Genomic DNA, 6,570 nt, shown 5'->3' on the forward strand with positions numbered 1-6,570 from the left:
CCAATCAGTGCATCTTAAATTATAAATTGTGTATCAAACTGAGAAATTATACATGTATAAACATAAAAACACAAGTAAACAAGTTTTATTTCATTTCCTTTACAAAATATTTACAAGTCCCGAAACGTGTTAGCCCAAGTCCCGAAACGTGTTAACCCAAGTCCCGAAACGTGTTGTCAGGTCCCGAAACGTCGGGGTCCCGAAACATCGCGGTCCCGAAACATCCATAATTCATTTTCACGAATTGCGTCTTCAGGACGTGTTTGCGTGATATATTTTTTTCAGTAATTATATATTATATATTGATTCCCCCCCCCCACTTTTTGTTATTGTAAGGTCGAGCACAGGCAAATTGAAGGATTTGGACAGCTCAAATTAGCTTTTTTTTGGCTTGTCAGGTAATTTTGGGAAGTTGCCCCCCCACTTTTGGTGAGTTTAAATGTTTTTGTTGTTTTGTGTGTGTGTGTGTGCGTGTGTCAGATTTTTAGGGAAAGTCCAAAGTTGACCCCCCCCTTTTTGAAACCATTGCTACGGGCCTGTATTAAAGTATTCAAGGCCACCGGCCCAAAGTAAATACATTTTAAGTCACATGTATTTACATAATCACATATTACATTTTCAGCAGTGAAATACTGTGATTTATTTATTGAATAAAAGTGATATTCTCTCACAGTGTGAAAGGATACCAAAATTATATTCTCTCACAGTGTGAAAGGATATCAAAGTAAGAAAAAAATAATTCCTGGCCTGTCATAAGATAGAGATAGTAACTACGCATCTTGATAGAGCTAAAACTGCAAATTTCTTCCCAAATATGTTGCTAAAATCCATGCTATGTAATGTTTTCAATGATCCCACAACTGCTAAGCTATGACGTCTCAACCGCTCAACTATGACGTCAAGCCTATGACACTGTGTTATGAAAAGACAGAGGCAAAGTAAAAATCAAAGAAAATGTAATAAACAGAAAATTCAATGTTTTGTAGATGAATATGGAATTTATTTCACTCGTGAGACAGGATTTTTTGATATTTTCACTCGTGCTTCGCACTCGTGAAAATATCAAAAAATCCTGTCCCACTCGTGAAATAAATTCTATATTCAACTACAAAACATTGAATATCCTCTATATATTTACATAGTCGAGTTCAAGCATAAAACATAATATAACATGTTTATCTTTACAATTCTTGTATTTTACAAGTATAATAATAATATGACTAATAGATATCAATCTTCTTGAGACTCGATAAAAATGTCTCTTCTTTCAAAATCTAGAAAAAAAAATGTCAAAGCATTGAAGATATTTGTTCCCCCACACTGAAATAAATTTTCTTATTTCCTAAAAGAAAGAGATATTTTGTTATAAGCCTTTTCTAACATCATCATATAAATCACAACATTCGATAGAGTGGACTTCATTTTCAATATACAAAGAATACCTTTTTTTTGTATTTTGTACTCTCTGTCATTTCTCGGAATATTTCTATACCTGTCTTATTCTATTTCAACATAATGACTGGATACTCTTTATCTGCTCAAGGCTGACCTATAACTTTTATAATTTACAACATTCAGGTATCGCACTGGTTCAAAGAGGGATCTAAATGTACTTTAAATAAAAATGATGTTTAGTGTAAGTATTCAACATAGCATGGCACTTGCATATACATATCTCCGGCCCCATGTACCGACTACGAACCCTCTTTAAAATAAAGATACATTTCCAGCAACTTCATTTTCAGTATCCAAACATATTAGAAATCATACCTATACAGTAAACTTATCCCTGTTGGCCATTGTCCCTTTGTTAATTTTCCATGTGGCAACATCATTTACATGTGTCGTTTACTGATTTTTATTTGAAAATTAAAATAAGTACATCGTGTAATTATTTATGTACTTATTTTCATTTTCAAATAAAAATCAGTAAAAGACACATGTACTCATGTGTTTCTTTTCATCTTAGTTCAGTCAGAGGTTAATTAAAATTTCCATATGCTTCTTTAATACACTGTAGGTTTTCTATAATTTGTTTGTGCATGTAGTACATATATAAGTCATGAATCCCATGCACAGATATAGGGAGCGGGGTGGGTTCGAGGGGTTCCGGACCCCCCCCCCCCTGGAATTTGCAGTTATTAAATGTATATACTAGTCTAGAGCAACTAATATTGACCTTGGACAACCCCGAGTTGATGTCTAGATATGACATTACTTTTAGGAACTCAAGTTTACCTTCCGTGACTTTATGATGGCATTATTTAAAGAATTTCTAACGAAAATAAAGTGACAACATCAGTAGCGAAGTGTGAGTCACTACAGAGAAATTCGTCCAAATTAGTCTAAAAGTAAATGTAGTATAAGTCACTGGCGGATTTAGAGGGGGGACCCAGCCCCCCCCCTTTTGTGTCCAAAATATACATAAGATTTAATAAACCATTTGTGTGTGTGTTTGTGGCCGTGGTCCCCTACCCCGACCCCAAACTGGTCGCCCCCCCCTTTTCAAGATTCCTGGATCTGCCACTGCAAGTTTTGCATTTGAAGCTCTATGTCTTGCCAACTAATTTTTTTTCATCAAGTTCTGCAGCTAAGTTGCTTGTAAATAAGATGTCAATCAGAAAGCAGATCAGTTTGAATGGGTTTTTTTTCTAGTTCATTCACGCAAGTCAACTATTAAGTCTTTCCAGGGAAGTACATGTATATACTGTCATCCCTGGTCTTTCACATGCGTACTGATTTTCATTTTCTTTAAGTAATTGGTTATCCTCAATGTCAACTTGCACCTCTAGATCTTACACGTTCAAAATACTTTGAACATTAATCGCTCATCCAGACACACATAGATTATTAGTCGCTCTTTGGGGACATTCGGGATAATCCTGCCAAGGAGACATTTTAAATTCCCGATGGATATATTCACCAAAGACACTCTTAACCTATATATATACATGTATTGTAATATTCATTAAATCATAGTCTCCATATTCTCTGTATAGAAAAACAGGCAACATAATTGATACAAGTTCCTCCGAAAAATATTGACGGTCATTTAATTCAGGTATAGTACAAAATATCTGTGAAATCAATTTTAACTCATCTCTTCTAAAACACGCCAGAAAAAATGACTAAAGGAGATGGGCGAACATAGCGTGCAGAAAGCCTATAGCTTCAGAAATATAAAAATCATGTTCAGTTTGTGAATTTAATATTTTGAGTAAAGTTCTCATTATTGAAGTTTATGAAATTGCGATAAACAAACTTTTTCTGAGGAAAATTTTCTGGGCAAAATTTATTCTTTTATTAAAAAAATTAATGTGGTATTCGTGGGGTTCGAACCATAGCAATAAAAATCCTGAGTATCATTTTCTTTCGAGACTAGCACGCTAACCACTAGACTACACAAGTTCTGACGAACAGTGGCATTTAAATCATGTTTGTGATATGACCCTTGACTTAATGGACTTCAAGTATTCCTCGAAAAGATGCGAATGTTATGTCATAAAAGTATATTTTTAAGGTATAGTGGGTCATTGCTCCATATTTTTGGTAACCAAAAAATGTATATTTTTATGCAAACTTTGAGGATTAACTTTCAAAAAGGTGGAGCGAAGACCCACTCATATAGAAAAATAGTGTTATAGTATGAGAAAATGACTCTTTTTGCCCGCTTTAGTGTGTGTCTAATATTTCACAGGCAAATAATTTCAATCTTTGAGGGATTTTTGCAAATTGTAGAGATTTTACATAAAGTATATTTTGATGTTAGACGAAATATCAAGGAAAATTTTGATATAATTTTTCATCTTGATGTTTGTCACACTATAGGCTTATCGCTCGTCATGTTCACCCATCTCCTTACTCTAATGTTAAAAATCAATTACCTTTGGTATTATTAAGATTATTCATTGATCAATTACACCTACCAGTGACCATTGGCATATTTTTATGATTAATGAACATTAAAAACATGAAAAGAAAATTAAAAATTTTGTAAGCTCTTTATTTTATTACAAAACACTTTAAAATACACTGTTTCGCTCTGTTAGAGTTCATCAGGCCGCCTAGCAGACGACGACAGTGTTTTTTTTTTTGTTGGGGGGTGTCTTTTTGACACAAACTTTCACTATTTACACTTTTGTTAAAGCTGACGTCTTTTTTATTTCGACAATGTTTTGCTGAGCCATTCTCCTTTGGAAACTTTCTTGATACCTGGACAAACACCACCAAATGTTTTCCCATGGACTTCCATACAAATTCCAATCACTGTCACTTATTTATATAATCAATATTCAAAAAATCAGTCACTGTGAAGCAAAGTTCAACACCTCTTCTTCAAAATTCCACCACGAAAAATGTATCGTGCCGTTGCATTTTTCCTTTAAATTTTGGCCTGTTTACAACTGGTATAGATCCGCACTGAATGAATATCACCCCTCATCTCAAGTCTTCCTTTATAAGTCCTATATCTTTTTATACATTCTGTTATGTCACATATAATTTTTATCACTTATATTTCACTGTCAAATTCCACCACAAAGATTTTCTGTTAATGACCAATCAGGACTCCTGTCAGCTTTTCTTCTCTGCACAACTTTGGGTGTTGGCAGCCCCTGTACATAGGCAATTCTGGTGTTTTTCCTATAACCAAATGGATAACAAAGTGAAAAAGTGGCCAATTTGACATTTTTAGATAACATGTATATTGTACATTTAAAATATGAAACATGAAGAAATTACATGTAAAAACATGTTAATTATGACTATCTATTTAATTTAACCCCCTACACAGAATGAATGCAACTGTGATATGAAGATGTATTGAAAGTGAACTTCATATTGACATTTTACAGTGATTATTGAAATAAAATATGTAATTAACTGACTAACAGTGTTATTTCTTATGTTTTCAAGAGGATTTGAGGGATTACATGTAATTTTCACATTCAGGGTATATTGTACCCGGTTTTAAAAAAAAATTTAAAAATAGCCAAAAAAACTCAAATTATTGAGAAAAAAATGTTTTTAATATGTATTTAATTTAACAATTCAAAATGAAATCACTAAGCAGCTGACAGCCAATTAAGAGAGGGTTATCAAAAGAGATGAGAAGTAATTTGATCTAGTAGTGTTGTTTCTCTGTAGCAGTAAAACTGTCATTACCCCCTTCAATACACCTACATTTTGCAGTGAGGGTTGATGGCTATTCCTATCATGATAACAAATTATTGCATGATAACACCTTAACTTGACATGATGCTGATAGAGCAATGGAAAAAGCACATCACAAGTGAATTTCACTTTAGACACAGTATCCGTAGTAAAATTTTCAGTCAGGTTTCAAAGATGGGAAAATTCAAAAAAGGGAATAATTATGGTTTTAAACCCAAATATGTGCCTCACAACAAGGGAAAATTACTTCATAAAGAAGAAGAAAACTCACCTGCACCATTCACAAGGGTAGACCGGGAAACCCTGGAACTGGTGAGGCATCCACCCTCTGTGAGTGAGGAACAGGAAATGATGCTGCGACCCCTGCAGCCAAGACCCCTGAAAAAAGAAAGAGAATCCTGAGGTTTTGATGCAGGCCGAATCCTTGGGGTAATAACCACAGTTCTTTAAAATTTAATAAATAATGAAATTAAACCTCTATAATTAGTAAATAATTTTTCTAATTGTTAGAATAGGCCCATATAAGGCCAATTTGCCTGAAATAAGGGGTATACCTAAGATCCTGTCAAATTAATCAGCTTAATTAACTCATGATTAATTAATTCTCTAAATTATAGTAACATTCTTAAAATTGATCATTTCTTTGAGGAAAAAAGTTACAAAACCAGTTTCTATAGACTGTGGTGAGTCTTTTGTCTCAATTATGAAAACAAGTATAGTCTAAGGGGAGTAACTCTAATTTCTGAAAATGAACTTACCTGGATAGGAAGTGATTAGATATAAAACTGGTTTTGGCAGGTGTGATACAGACTCCCACAGACTGCTCCATCTTCAAAAGACAAGTGGGATGTTCAATACAGCCTTCAAAGAACATGGGCGGACCAGTCCAGGATGTGATGGCAACCTGACCTGGGCCATGGACTCTGAGGAGAGGTGTGGCCTGGCTACTCGACTATGGCTGAAATGCAGCAGGTGCCCTTACATTTCAGAAATGCACAACCTCTGTGTGGAAGTGCAATCCAAATCTAGGGGAAGGAAAGCAGCAACAATAAACTATGTCCTACAAGTAGGTCTAAGTCAATCCCCCATTGGCAGTTCATCTGTACGCAAAATTTTTATGGCCACCAACACTCCACCTCCGGCCGAGTCTTCACTACAAAAAACAAGTAACACCCTCATGCAAAAAGTGGTTACCCTAAATAAGTGTGATATGAAAAAAGATGTAAGAAATTAGTTCATATTAATAAATTGCGGGGGGGCCCAAACCCAAACAACATAGGAATTCAGTGCGATGGGATGTATAATAACTCCCTCTACTCCGGGATGGGGGAAACTCCCTTCCAGCCTGCTACACAGACCGTCTTCTCAATTGCAGAAGATGTGACCAGTAGTCACGAG

The 6,570-nt window shown here is 34.8% G+C and overlaps 1 pseudogene; it reads right to left on the bottom strand.

Moving 5' to 3' along the window:
- The window catches only part of LOC133173120 (uncharacterized), a 125,493-nt pseudogene extending 119,492 nt beyond the window's left edge, over window positions 1–6,001 (bottom strand).
- Between the last annotated feature and the right edge of the window lie 569 nt (window positions 6,002–6,570).

This window comes from Saccostrea echinata, unplaced genomic scaffold, assembly GCF_033153115.1.
Source record: "Saccostrea echinata isolate AGI-Se365-2 ecotype Australia unplaced genomic scaffold, CSIRO_AGI_Sech_v1 ptg000056l, whole genome shotgun sequence".
Taxonomy (NCBI): domain Eukaryota; kingdom Metazoa; phylum Mollusca; class Bivalvia; order Ostreida; family Ostreidae; genus Saccostrea; species Saccostrea echinata.